Source organism: Trachurus trachurus (genome assembly GCF_905171665.1).
Source record: "Trachurus trachurus genome assembly, chromosome: 23".
Classification (NCBI taxonomy): domain Eukaryota; kingdom Metazoa; phylum Chordata; class Actinopteri; order Carangiformes; family Carangidae; genus Trachurus; species Trachurus trachurus.
In genome coordinates, this window is record NC_139912.1 from 2,140,019 (window position 1) to 2,155,350 (window position 15,332).

The following is a 15,332-nucleotide window of genomic DNA, read 5'->3' on the forward strand; positions in this document are numbered from 1 at the left end:
AGTAGCACGTTCGACTCCATGTGCCACATCAGTCATGCATGAACACACAGATTTAATTACTCAGTAATAATATTCACCATGTCTAACCCCAGATATAAATAGACAAAATGTGTGTGTGTGTGTGTGTGTGTGTGTGTGTGTGTGTGTGTGTGTGTGTGTGTGTGTGTGTGTTGTTTGTAGTAATCAGAGCGGAGTCTGCTGCTGCTGTTGGTGTCACAGCACACACACAGCACACACACACACACACACACACACACACACACACACACACACACACACACACACACACACACACACACCAACAGCAGCAGCAGCAGACTGCACAGGAGGCCGAGGTCACATGCTCCCAGCGGCCAATCACGGCGCGGCGTTCGCTCGATCGAGTCTCATCATCATCGTCGGTCGTCCACCGTTAACGACGCGGCGTCCAATAACAATAACGCCCGAGGCCGCGGACGCTAGTGGTCACAGATGTGTGTCAGCGCTGACGGAGACGTGACGACAGGCGGGAGAGAGGGAGGGAGGGAGGTGGTGTCGAATTATGTATCAGTTCCACCTTAATAAAGGCGGTAACGATCAGTTTGGATGAAGTGTTGGTGCATTGAGCCGCTGAAAATAGGAGATTGAGGCGTCTTCTCTCTGTAACTCTGTGGAGAAAGTTGTTGGAGGGTCTTTTATTTTGAAGGGCTGATCCATGAGAAGATCTAAAAAAAAAAAAAAACATCTCTCTCTCTGGCGCTCTAGTAACAACAGGTCGGTGTCAGCCAATCAGAAGAGAGGAGGAGAAGGATCTGAGACTCTCTTCTGATTGGCTGACTGTTTTCTAAAGTGATCCAATAACAAAATTAGAGATGAGATTTCAGAATAAAACACTCAGAGAAACCAAATTCTGTAGAGTTGTTGTTGGATGGATGGTGGGTCCAGGTGGTGAAGGGGCGGGGCTTAGTTGTGACATCACGAAGTGACAGGAAGTCCTGACGGCTGGTTTTAAGGCTCAGTTTCTGAATACAGGCTGTGTGCATTTCTCTGTGGACTGAGGCTTTGATACTTTCACAGTATTAATATAGAACCTAGAGCTGCTTTATAATCACACTACACATGGACATCTACCTTTATACTGTATGGAGCTTTAATACAAACATCTACCTTTATACTGTATGGAGCTTTAATACAAACATCTACCTTTATACTGTATGGAGCTTTAATACAAACATCTACCTTTATACTGTATGGAGCTTTAACACAAACATCTACCTTTATACTGTATGGAGCTTTAACACAAACATCTACCTTTATACTGTATGGAGCTTTAACACAAACATCTACCTTTATACTGTATGGAGCTTTAATACAAACATCTACCTTTATACTGTATGGAGCTTTAACACAAACATCTACCTTTATACTGTATGGAGCTTTAACACAAACATCTACCTTTATACTGTATGGAGCTTTAACACAAACATCTACCTTTATACTGTATGGAGCTTTAACACAAACATCTACCTTTATACTGTATGGAGCTTTAACACAAACATCTACCTTTATACTGTATGGAGCTTTAATATTCTGGTCATCTGGCTTTTATTTTTGACATAATTGTTGAATAGAGCTTCATTTTTCTGGCTCAGTGTTAATGACTCTATATGAAGTGTTTGTCCTGCTGCTCTCTCTGGGCTCAGTTTGGTCACTTCAGTGATGTAACTCTGCAGAATCTTTTGGTTCGTTGGTGAAATCAGCTGCCGTCGTCTCCTCTGAGACTCTGGTTGAAAAACAGCTCTGTGGAAAAAAAAATGGAAAAAAAAGTGTGTCTCCATCACACTTCTTCTTCCCTCTCAGCGAGGACGCGGGTGTGAAGTCGTGGGCTGTGTCGAGTCGACCAAGAATGTTCTTTCATTCATCTCAGTCAGACGGTTTAAAAAAAAAACAGTGAAGGAGAAGAAGGAGAAGTAGAGGAGCGTCAGGTTTCTTCTCTTAGATCATGAGGACAAGTTATAAACCAGAACACATTCATAACATCCATTATGTCCTCATAGATCGACGATGAGTTCATGAAAATCAAAATATATTAGCGCGAGTGTCACTTTGAGAACTGTATGAGAAAATAAATGTGCCCTAATCATGTCCCACAATCACAATCCTTCAAAATAAAAGTCACCACTCTCTCTACAGAGGATTTTACAGCAGTGTGAAATGTTCTGTTCATAATTCAGTGCAACAGCAACATATTTTGTATGAATGTTTTTTTATGGATGTTGTGAATTATTAACAGGATTTTAAATTGCTGTTAAACGATGTTCAGTTTCAGTGGAGACTTTTATTTTGGAGGATCCTGTCGATGCTTTGGATTTGACCTTTATGTTTCATACAGTTCTTTAAGTGTTGATAGTATTTTATTTTATCTTTTACTTTTCATGAATCAAGAGTTAAGAGTCATTCACTTTCAAGAGATTATTCCATATTCAACATTCAATATTTAGCTGCTGTTTTATTTTGTACCTAAATGTATTTAGTTTTTTTAGTTAATGATAAGCTGGTGTTGCTAGCTTCTCTTGTTGTGTTTGTTTTGGACTTTTCCTCAGAGTTTTGACCCAAACTGATCGATGATCGGTTCTGTTGATCGATCGCTTTGATCCAGACTTAATTATTACTAATTATCCTGACAGTGATTGGATTGGTGTTCAGGCTATGCTGTTGTGCTAACGCCGTAGTTGCATCAGATTAGCATCCTTACAGTAAATCAGTTTCTGTTTCTTCAGGTTGTGATCAGTAGAAAAATACAAGTTCATATGAAGTTTTGTTTAGTTTGAACAGTTTGTCGTCAAGTTTGAAAAGTTTTTGGAAGTATGTTTAATCTGCTAATTAGAAGAGAAGCTCATTAAGGCGTAGTGGGCGGGGCTTAAGATGCTGCTTATGATGCTTATGAGGATCTCGTCCCACCACAGATTATTATAATTAATGCGACAGCGTCCTGAGAGTGAACTGAGTCAGTCACGTCTTCTGTTTCGTCAGTTCAGGTTAAAATCCGACACCTCAGAGTCACCGACACCGTTTGTTTGATTAACAAACTGAAGTTGAACTGATGTGAACCTGCTGCTCTGGAGCGCTGCCAACGTCTCATGAATAATTAATGAGCTGCTGCTGCTGCTGTGAGTTTATCAGTCAGTCGACATGAGTCAGTCGATCAATAGTTTCTCTGACGGAGGAGAAAATAAATTCCTGTTTTTGATTATCTAAAGAGAAAATCCTGTAAAACATAAACAATGGGTTTTTAGACTCATAAGTAATGTTTAAATGATCATTTATGTAATGGCATAATAATGAGCCTAATCTATTTCATCCATCTTTAAAGGGATAGTTCAACATTTAGGCAAATTGGCCCATTGCCATAATCCCAGCTGTAGGTTTGTTACCTTTAATTGTCGGTGCAAGCTGTTTTTAGAACGGCGGAGCAGAGCCGTGAGCTGCTCAGAGCTACACTACAGAGGCTCATTATGGGATTTCTTGGTTTCCCTCATCAAACTCATCAAATACACAATCCAACAACTCCACAACGCTCTGGTGGACAAGTTGTGACCTGCACATTCACCACGCTATGAGATAATAACACAACGTTACCACACAGAGTTGTTTTAGAGGGAAATTCATCTCAAACCAAGAAATCCCATGAGCCTCCGTAGCGTAGCTCTGAGCAGCTCGCCGTTCTAAAAATAGCTTGCACCGACAATTACGTAAAGCACCTACTGCTAAGACTGTAGGGGTTATGGCAATGGGCCAATTTGCCAAAATGTTGAACTATCCCTTTAACCGATCCTCATAATGTTAACTATAAATAATCAAAGTTTTAAGAAGTTATTTTATACTTTTTAATGTTTAAAGCTCCATTGATCATGTTCAGGCTCATTTATCTCTATAATTACATTGGATTTTAATCAGATGCAAAAACACAACTCTATATATTTGTAAAACAACTCGTCCTTTATGATTTGCAAAAAAGAAAAAAAAAAGTTTTTACTCACAGACTAAAAAAAAACAAACCCTAATGATTTAAATCCCCAGGAGATATTAAGTGAAGGAGATGGGATTTACAGTTTACCCTCCTTTTTTTTTTGTGTGGCAACGACGTCAGTGATGAGGCTCAATAAAAAAAAAAGAATATGTGTGTAGCCCCATTAAGGCAGGATTAACGTTACAGAGGGAGGTGGGAGTGTAATCTTCACCGAGCTCCTGAGTCATTTAACTCGACGTTTTTTGGGATGTTGTTTAAAACCCCCGTGTGTGATCTGTGTCAGACGTGAAGCAGGACGACGACACGACACGACACGACACGACACGACACGACACGACACACATATCAAACCTGTCGGTGACAGAAAGAAAGAAAGAAGCTGCAGCTGAGTTCATTCAGAAAAAAAACAGAACAAATATGAGTTTTTATTTATTTATAAGTTTCCTGCAGCGTCACAGAGCGAATCAGTGACTTGTGTGTTTATTATTGTTCAGTCAGCTTCAAAATTTAACGGTGATGTCGTCAATTTATCAACCTGTAGCCGCTTGTAACCATGGCAACGTGAGCATCCTCTCCTCTCATCCACGTTCTCCTTTAAATCCAAACCACACTCATCTTTTTGTTTTGTTTTTTTCCCTTTCCAACATCTAAACCAATGTGTCATTATTGTTATATTATTATTATTATTTTTTGACTGCGTGTTTATCACCGTCCTCCTCCTCCTCCTCCTCCTCCTCCTCCTCCTCCTCCTCCTCCTCCTCCTCCTCTTTGCTCTTCAAGGACTTGTTGAATAAAAACACAGGAACATTCAGCTCTTTGTGCAAAAAAACACAAAAGATAGATAGATAGATAGATAGATAGATAGATAGATAGATAGATAGATAGATAGATAGATAGATAGATAGATAGATAGATAGATAGATAGATAGATAGATAGAACAATAGATAGATAGATAGATAGATAGATAGATAGATAGATAGATAGATAGATAGATAGATAGATAGATAGATAGATAGATAGATAGATAGATAGATAGATAGATAGATAGATACACATACACATACACATACCCTCACACACACACATTTTAAAATAAAACAATTGTAAAAAAAAATCGCTCTCAGTAATAAATAAACTAAGATAAAAAAAAATTTAAAAACACAAATAAATAAAAGTCAGATCCACTTTACAAAAAAAAAAAAAAAAAAAAAAAATGAGAACACGACTCTGGGACAGGATTTAACAGAAAACACTGTGGGTGTAAGTATTACTGTGGAGGGGGGGGTGGGCGATGACAGGATTAAAAGCAGCGACCAGAGCAGGTGAAGTTAAACTCTGCAGGTGGAAACTGATCTCAGCTCTGCATGTGTTGTTTCATGTGTGTGTTAGTGTGTGTGTGTGTGTTAGTGTGTGTGTGTGTGTGTCGACACATATGTGGTGCGGTGGTTCAGTGTGTGACAGCTGCAGGGCCTCGTCTCCGCAGCCTGTCACTGTCACAGATTTCCCATAATTCCCGGCCGGCGTCGATGCTGGAAACAGCCTCAGATTACGTAGGTTGGGTGTGAAAACAGATTTGGATCCAGTCAGTTCAGTTCATGATCCAGACTTCAGATCTGTGTCGTGTGTCGTGTTGTGTGTTGTGTGTTTGTTCTCTTTTTCTTTTTCTTTTTTTCAAACTGCCGTGGGAATAATAAACCCTCTATGTGGTTGTTTAGGGCCACAGCCGTTAGGTGGGGGGCCACATGATCAGAAAGGTACCGGGGTTCATCAAGTCATTTAAACATCCTGAGGTCTGCACGTGCAGCTATGAGCTTTATATGTAATGTGAAGTCAATATTCAGCTTCTTTTATCTCACATTTGAGACATTTGGTGAAAATAGAACGGCAGAATGACAACATTTATGCTCAAAAAGCAATCTTACAAAATGTCATTTTAGACTTGTTTTCTACACTTCTCTATTACTGTATTCATATCCTATTTCAAGCACCAAAACAGTTCATTCTCATGACTGAAGGAGTGTTTTCACAAGGGATTTGAAATGTTTCAAAAAGCAGACCTCAAATTTCCAGCATTTTGCCTAAATTATTTCTTTCTACAGTGTTCTAGGACAAACTGGCCTCAGTGTGCTTACAGCGGAGGTTCTAATATTTAGCAAGTATCTTAAAAATATAAATTTAAGAAAATATGTAAAAGTGGAGAAAATGGCCTCAAACCTCAGAGGGATAAACACGTCTGTATTCAGTTTTAACCAGTGATTTGGTGTTTGCGCTTAGAGTGCAGGGCCACAAACAAAAATCTTGTTTAGGGGGCCACCAAAATCCTAGGGCCGGCCCTGCGTGGGATCTGTGTGTGTGTGTGTTCACAAAAAAAAACACCCACACACAACAGCCCTTTGGCTCAGGCTAAGTCGAGCTGCAGGCTGCACGCGGGGCTGACCGCCGCCGCCGCTCGGCCTGCTGGGATTTGCAGTGTGTGTGTTATTAAGAACATAAAGCTGAGCGTGCTGTGTGATCCTCGCTGCCAGAGGTCACCGAGGGTCGCTGATGAAAACACACATCCACACCTCGAACACCACCACCAACATCCTACACAAACATGGAGGCGCTTTCTTTTTTTCTTTTTTCTTTTTTCTTTTTTCTGTTTTCTTTATTTATTTTTTTTAACCCTCCTGTCGTCCTTCTGGGTCAAATTGACCCAATCTGTTCCCTTCCTCCATCCTTCCTTCTTTCCTCCCTTCTTTCCACAATCCTTTTTCCCTTCCTTCCTCCCTTCTTTCCTTTCGTCCGTCCTTCTGCTTCCTTCCTTGACCTAATCTTTTCCTTCCCTTCATTTTTCCCTTCCTTGCATCCTTCCTTCCTTCCTTCCTTCGTTCCCTTTGTCCTTACTTCTTCTTCCTTCCTCTTTTGATCCAATTGACCCGATCTGTTCCCTCCCTCTATCTTGCTTTCCTTCCTTTCTCCATTCCTTCTTTCCACAATCCTTTTTCCCTTCCTTCCTTCCTTCTTTCCCTTCGTCCTTCCTTCCTTCAATCTGTTCCCTCCCCATCTATCTTTCCTTTCTTTTTTCCCTTCCCTCCTATCTTTCCCTTTGTCCTTCCTTCCTTCCTTCTTTCCCTTCGTCCTTCCTTCCTTGACCCAGGAGGGCAACAGAAGGGTTAAATCAATGCTGTTATTTGTGTCAAAGCTGCAGACATAGAGTGAGAATAATCAATATTTATAACATTCACAATATTGAATATTTATATTTGGACTCTCTGGGACACATTAATGACGTTATGTGGAGAATTATGTAACACAAAAACACACTTTATTGTCACTTTTAGGACGCCATACTTGTCTGACACACCCCAGTGTGTTTGTTTCTAGCATGAAAATGTAATAAAATTCAAGAAAAGTGTTAAATACAATCATGAATAAGAGATAATATCAAAGATAATCAGTGCGCAGGATATAATCATAAATAAAAGAGTGAATTCAAGCTGCTAACTGAGCCAATTATCATCTGCCATGCCATCAATTTATTCCATTGTTTATTTAATTTCGAGAAATATAAAGATAATGAATAAAAAAATAATGAAATAAGTGAATGAGTGGATGAATAGATGAATAATATTAGTAAATGATATAAATTTAGTAGCATTCAGTACTGACTAACCTATAATGGACCATCATTTATACTTTAGGGCCATATAGAAATGTTATGAAATTGATGAAAGATTTAATATATATCAATTATATTTCCTTTAATGTACATTGGCTACATGTTTTTTGTTTCATTGTGTCCCTACTGGGCCACCGTACTCTCCAGTCAGACTTCATCTCTCTCTGTTAACAACCATCAGCAGCCACTTATGATGATGTGACAATGTTTTTTTTTCTAAAAAGGTGAAAGTCAAGGTCACTCCTCAGTATGGGAAACAGTTACCGTAGCAACCAGGGATAAAAATCCAAATTAGTGTTGGTCCCATAAAAAAAGAAGAAAAAAAAGCGAGAACATGAAATAAAAGCTCTCCCACTTTGTGAGCTGACAGCAGAAAAAAAAAATAAAACCACACAACACCACCAAACCCAACAGCCTGCAGGTTAGCGTGATGTTTCACAACCACAGCAGTGAATCATCAGATCTAACGCACACACACTTTGTTCTCTGTGCATATTTTACCACCGTGCAACAGCAGATATGGAGGACGCGTCTCCATCTGAACCAACACACACACACACACACACACACACACACACACACACACACACACACACACACACACACACACAGCTCTTTGCATTTAATCTGCTTTGCATTGACGAATAAATTCATGCTGGAAAAGAAAAAAGAAAAGAGAAACTAAAGAGGAAGCAGTCCGGAGGGGAATCACAGCCCAAATGTCACTGTTTCTATCTGAATGTGAAATCACATCTGCAGACGTCAGAGGTCACAGCCGAGGTGAGACCAGACCAGACACACACAGACTAGACAGACCATAATGACCAGTCTGTAGCCTTGTCGTCACGGTGATAAACGCCCGTGTGATCACAGGATGAGCAAAACAGAACCAGAACCAAGAAAGAAGTGGAGCTCTGCAGAAACGCTGCAGCTCCACCTGCTGGTTGTTACCGAGACCGACCGGCAGGAAGAAAGAAGAGAAAGTAGCTACAGTCACATCCTGAGGTCAAAGGTTCACTAAAACTACAAAATATATATTTAGTAAACTGAAATGAAAATAAAAACTAAAGTAAAGTAAAGTGTAGTCAGATAACAGCAGCTTAGTTGTAGTTTTCTTGTCGATGTCTAAAGCTGCAGGAAGAAAACGCCACAGCTCAGTATGGGACGACTTGGAGTACGACCCACAGCTAGATAAGAGAGAATGGAACCTGATGGGAACATTATGGGATGGATGCAACTAAAAAGGAACAAGTTCATCTTCAGAGGTCTGACAGAGACTTTCTCCTAAAACCTGAACAACTACAACTAAGACTTGACTGAATAAAAACTAACTAACTAAAACTGATTCATCACTTGTAGAACTCACTAAAACTAAACTGTTTTAGTGAAAACTCCGACATTTAAGTAAAAACACATCAATGTAAAGTAAAAGTTTAAAGGGATAGTTCACCCAAAATTGAAATTTCACTCATTGGACTCACCCTCATGTGGACTAAGGGCTGGGAGAAGTTTCAGAGTCCTCCGTGGCTTCTCTGAGTTACAGCGGGGCTCTGTGCAGCACTGCATGTCCATATGACGGTTGCGAACAGAGCTCACTTTTCTTCGTCCAAAAAGACACACCAAAAAACATCCAAATACCTCCATGCTGCTCGTCTGTAATGTACCTCTTGTACTGAAGCCCCGACATGAGAAATTGTTCCGAAAAAAATTTAATAAGTCTATATTTGAAGCTTGTTTGTAGCGGAAGCTCCCAGTGTCTCAGTTCACTGTTCTTCCTGTGTCAGTGCAAATCTCGCGTGATTTGCACTGACACAGGAACTATTTCTCATGTTGGCGCAATCGTCATATGGACATGCAGTGCTGCGCCGAGCCCCGCTGTAACTCAGAGAAGCCACGGAGGACTCTGAAACTTCTCCCAGCCCTTAGTCCACATGAGGGCGAGTAGTAGATAATGAGTGCAATTTGAATTTTGGTTGAACTATCCCTTTAAATATTCAGTTCGTGTTGAAGAAGCCGAGGACAGCTAGAAATCACAGCTGCACTGATGTTTAGGATTTAAAGCGATCAGCAGACAGAGTGGACGGCTCAGGGCAACAAAAGCTTTTTACATCATTTGATTAATCGCTAATGTGTCGGACATTTGCACCACTTTACTACATCATCAGCTGCTGTAATGGAGCCGCCGACCGAGGCTCCCAGCTTCATTAATCATCTCATTTATTATAAAACTCAAACCAAAACGAGTCACTGAAGCTGCAAACAGCAGTCGATGGTTTTTACACATCTGGAATTTGACTCCAAATTTGACAAATATCTATAGATACGAATATAAAATGATGATGAATGAATGTTCATTATAAATAATAATACAAATATTCACTATAATGTAAAGTCAGCATATTCTGACACATAAACCTTCATAGAAATGGAAGTCTATGTTTATAATGTGATAAAAATAAACTGAGATCTAATAATATTTAATATTTACAGTTGTGTCATATGTATTATAACTGATCCAGATGTTCAATAACCTGTCGATTGATCCGAGGCCGGAGACTCGTCGTCGTGTCCTTGATGAACTTTGAGGGGTTTTTTTTAAAGGGGGGGTGGATCAGTGTCTCGTCCGTCTGTCAGAGTGATTACAGACGGACGGAGGATAATCAATGATTAAGCCATTCAGAAAAAAAAAGAGAAAAAAATGCAGCAGCAGAAGAGAAGGTCACAGGAAGGTGAAAGGGTTTATTGATGTTATGAATGAAAAAAAAAAACAGAGACACAGGTTTTAGATTTATGATCTTTGCTTCGATTGATTTTATTATTTTATTATTTACATTAAAGGGACAACGAGGAGTTTTGTTAAAGCGAAGTGTTTCCACACTACATTTATGAGCCTCCGCACCGTGAAATTCTCAGACTCATGTTTTCATTCATCAAGAATTAAAGTCAGAGGTTGGAAGACGATCACATACCGTCGTAGTTCCCACCATAAACGGAGATTCGGCGGCGTTATTCTCATGACTCGCCACAAAACCGAAAGTAAAGAAACGCTGGTCGGCTCGCCCAGCATTTCCACCACCACTAATAATAACAAAATAACCATAGAGACAAAACGATATATTTATAGAAAATGGACCATTAACAAGTGGTAACGTAGATTCATCCACATTAATATCAGACTTTTTTATTGTCGCGGAAATTTTTCGTTCTGCCGCCGGAGAAACTCGTCGTTGTCCCTTTAAATATTCTGAAAACAGATGTTTTTAATCCACTTGAACACAAGAAAGTCATCATTCATCATCGTTTCATCAGTTATTTCAGTGTGAAATGAAAAACTACAGACTGGGTTTGCACCATTGGCTGAAACGCTACCTTTGTCTGCTCAGAGACGGTTTGTGATTGGTCGATGCCACAGGTTAAAGGTCGTCATCATCCCTGTGATCGATGCTGATGCTTTTAATCCTTCAGATCTTTACAGACGAGCTCCTTCAGATTCAACTTTTAAAAGAATAGTTCACCCAAAATTCAAATTTCACTCATTATCTCCTCCCCCTCATGTGGACTAAGGGCTGGGAGAAGTTTCAGAGTCCTCCGTGGCTTCTCTGAGTTACAGGGGGTCTCGGTGTAGCAGTGCATGTCCATATGACGGTTGCAAATGGATACCAACTGTCTTCATAACAAAAAGACACACCAAAAAACATCCAAATACCTCCATGCTGCTCATATGTAATGTCCCTCTTGTATTGAAGCCCCGACATGAGAAATTGTCCCGAAAAAAATGAAATAAGTCTATATTTCAAGCTTGTTTGTAGTGGAAGCTTCTCGAAGCTCCTCTTCCTGGTTCGTCCAAATTTCACGCTTCTTGACGCTTGTTTGTAGCGGAAGCTGAAATATAGACCTTTAAAAAAAATTTCGGGACAATTTCAGGGCTTCAATACAAGATGGACATTACAGACGAGCAGCATGGAGGTATTTGGATGTTTTTTGGTGTGTCTTTTTATTACGAAGACAGTTGGTATCCATTTGCAACCGTGATATGGACATGCACTGCTACGCCGAGACCCCCTGTAACTCAGAGAAGCCACGGAGGACTCTGAAACTTCTCCCAGCCCTTAGTCCACATGAGGGTGAGTAGCAGATAATGAGTGAAATTTCAATTTTGGGTGAACTATCCCTTTAAAGGTCGTCACCATCCCTGTGATCGATGCTGATGCTTTTCATCCTTCAGAGCTTCACAGACGACATCAAGCTCCTTCACATTCAACTTTTACTGTAGTTTGACCCTGAATTATTTGTTTAAACGAGCAGCAGCAGCTAAGTGAGGAGGAGTCACATGACCCGGCAGGTCGGCCCGGCCCGTCGCCATGGTGTCGACACCTCGCGGCATCCTCGGAAAGAGAGAGAGAGTGAGTGAAGGAGGGAAGTTTCTCCTGCTGCTGGATTTGCCCCGGCGGGCGGTGCGGGCGGGCGGCTGCATATGCTGCAGTGGATTACACTGATCTGACTTAATGCCTAAGACCGTGCAATCATTCATAACTACAGGAGCCGCTGAGGCCACGGACGCCGCGGCAACCATCTGCTGCCGGGGATTAACTTCCAGGAAGATGTTGGAAAGATGGGGGGTGGGAGCACGACACATATGTAGACCATCCATCTATCCATCCATCCATCCATCCATCCATCTAGACAAGAACAATCATTTTTTAAAACTGTGGTGTAGTCTTTTATTTAGAAAAAAGCCTGACATTTTTCATTCTAAAAATTGTAAGTACTGTTCGTTTGGCTTTTATTCTGAAAATTGTGAGGTTGCCTTTTATTTTGAAAACTCCAGGGTCGTGTTTTAGCTTGACAGCTCTTTTATTTTGGAAAGCCTGCATTCATGTTTTATTTTGAAAACTCTGAGGTTGCGTTTTATTTTGAAAACTCCTAGGCTGCATTTTATTTTGGAAACTTGTGTTTTAGTTTGACAACTCTTGGGCCATCTTTTATTTTATGTTTTATTTTGGAAACTCTGAGGTTGCCTTTTATGTTTTATTTTGAAAACTCTGAGGTTGTGTTTTATTTTGGAAACTCTGAGGTTGCCTTTTATTTTGAAAACTTCAGGGTTGTGTTTTAGCTTTGCATCTCTCTAGCCGTCTTTTATTTTGGAAAACCTTCATTTATGTGTCATTTTGAAAACTCTGAGGTTGTGTTTTATTGTGAATTTCCCGGGCTACGGTTTATTTGGAAAATTCTGGGACTGTGTTTTATTCTGAAAAGTTGAAAATGAAGTCTAAAGAAGATGAAGCGAGTTATAAAATAGAAAAAAAACTAAAGACAAATCTATCAATATCTGAATATGTCAGATAAACATGAACATAAAATAGTTAAAAATCCGTCCATATATAAGAAAAAGACGAAAATATAAAGTAGGAAGGTGACCTTTCAGTTTGCACTTGAACACATCCATACTTTATTGTGTATCAGACCTCAGTTGCCATGGTTACACTAGTAAACACAACAGCACTGTGTGTACCAACCTTTTGACCTCTGACCTCTGTGTGTTTGTGTGTTTGTGTCTCCACAGAGTTGAAGCTGCCGTCCTCCCACCTGGAACAACAACAACAAACTGCTGCTGCTGCTGCTCTTCAAAATAAAAGACAAAAATACAAAACAGAACAAAAAAACAAACCAGAAAAAAAAACAAAAAAAACAGCATCTACGACTACGACCCTTTTTTTGGAAACTGTGCCTTCAACCAAAAATTCACCAGTGATACTTCTGAAGATTTTTTTTTTTTTGCTCTTTTTTTTTTATTATTTATTTCTTTATTTCTTTTTTAGTTTTTTCGTTCTTGGAGCGACTCAGAGGATTTACAGCATCTATCTGCCTGATGTGGGACGACGGCCTGGGACCGTGCTGCTTTGTCTCTCTGGAGAACAAAAAAAAAACTTACAATAATAATAATAATATGAATAATAATAATATAATAATAATCAAACCTAACCAGGACATGATGCAACGTTTGATCATTTTAATGTCCTAACGTTATTTATTTTTCTTTTTTCTACGAGTCGTGTCAGTGATTTCCTTCGTATCAGAAGGAATCCCTCTCTGTGCAATATCGGTCCATTTCTGTGAAGTTGTCATGTGGATGTAGAACTTTGACTTTGACTTTGGACTAACTTTTTGGTTTATTTTTGTAATGATGTTTTTTTCTTGTATTTTTTTTTTCTTTTTGTTCCTGATTTATATTTTTCTAAAACGATAAGACGGAAGAAGAAAAAGAAGAATTAAAAAAAAAAGAAACATATGATGTGAGTTGTTGTGGAGGAGAGAGGATGGACGTCTGCTTGTTGCTAAGGTTTAGTTGTTCCTCCTCCTCCTCCTCCTCCTCCTCCTCCTCCTCCTCCTCCTGCTCCGTCAGGGCCGAAGCCATAGCTGAACTCAGATAACATTAACCCTATAACAGCAAAATGCATTCAGGGTCTCGTTTTATTTTATTTTTCTTCAGCCTCTTCGTCGTCGTCGGCTCGTCTTTAGCTGTTGGACTGTGGAGGAACGTTCAGGGGCTTGAATCTGAATCTGAATCTGAAGTGTTTAGTTTTCTCTCTACCTTCGTGTGGCCTGTTCTTCTTGCTGTTCTCTTTTTGTACTTCCTCCTACATATCAACGAGCAACTAGAAGTGGCATGAGTTCATCTGTGTGTGACACACCGAGTGACTGAGTGACTGAGTGAGTGAGTGAATGAGGAGGTGAAACACTGTAAACTCTCAAACCAAACACAAATCAACAAGTGGAGATACTTCACTGACCTTCTTAACATCTGCAGTATGAATCAATATCACATCTGTCGATTAATTAAAGGAATAGTTCAACATTTTGTCAAATTGGCCCATTGCCATAATCCCTATAGTCATAGCAGTAGGTTCGTTACCTTTAATTGTCGGTGCAAGCTGTTTTTAGAACGGCGGAGCAGAGCCGTGAGCTGCTCAGAGCTACGCTACGGAGGCTCATTATGGGATTTCTTGGTTTCCCTCATCAAACTCATCAAATACACAATCCAACAACTCCACAACGCTCTGGTGGACAAGTTGTGAGCTGCACATTCACCACGCTATGAGATAATAACACAACGTTACCAGACAGAGTTGTTTTAGAGGGAAATTCATGCAAAACCTCTGATGCACGTTGCCTTCAGGGACAGTTTTTCATCAACATTCTCTGTATTTCCCTCTAAAACAACTCTGTCTGGTAACGTTGTGTTATTATCTCATAGCGTGGTGAATGTGCAGCTCACAACTTGTCCACCAGAGCGTTGTGGAGTTGTTGGATTGTGTATTTGATGAGTTTGATGAGTTAGAAACCAAGAAATCCCATAATGAGCCTCCGTAGCGTAGCTCTGAGCAGCTCACGGCTCTGCTCCGCCGTTCTAAAAACAGCTTGCACCGACAATTAAAGGTAACGAACCTACTGCTGCTATGACTATAGGGGTTATGGCAATGGGACAATTTGCCAACATGTTGAACTATCCTTTTAAAGATTAAAAAAAAAAAGAAAAGATTTGACATTTAGTTTTTAGGCTATTAGTTTTGTAAAGATGGCGGCTGAGGATCATAAAATGTCTCCGCGCTCAGTTTGTGTGACGAACGTTTTAATATCAATAATATCTGTTTACCTGGATG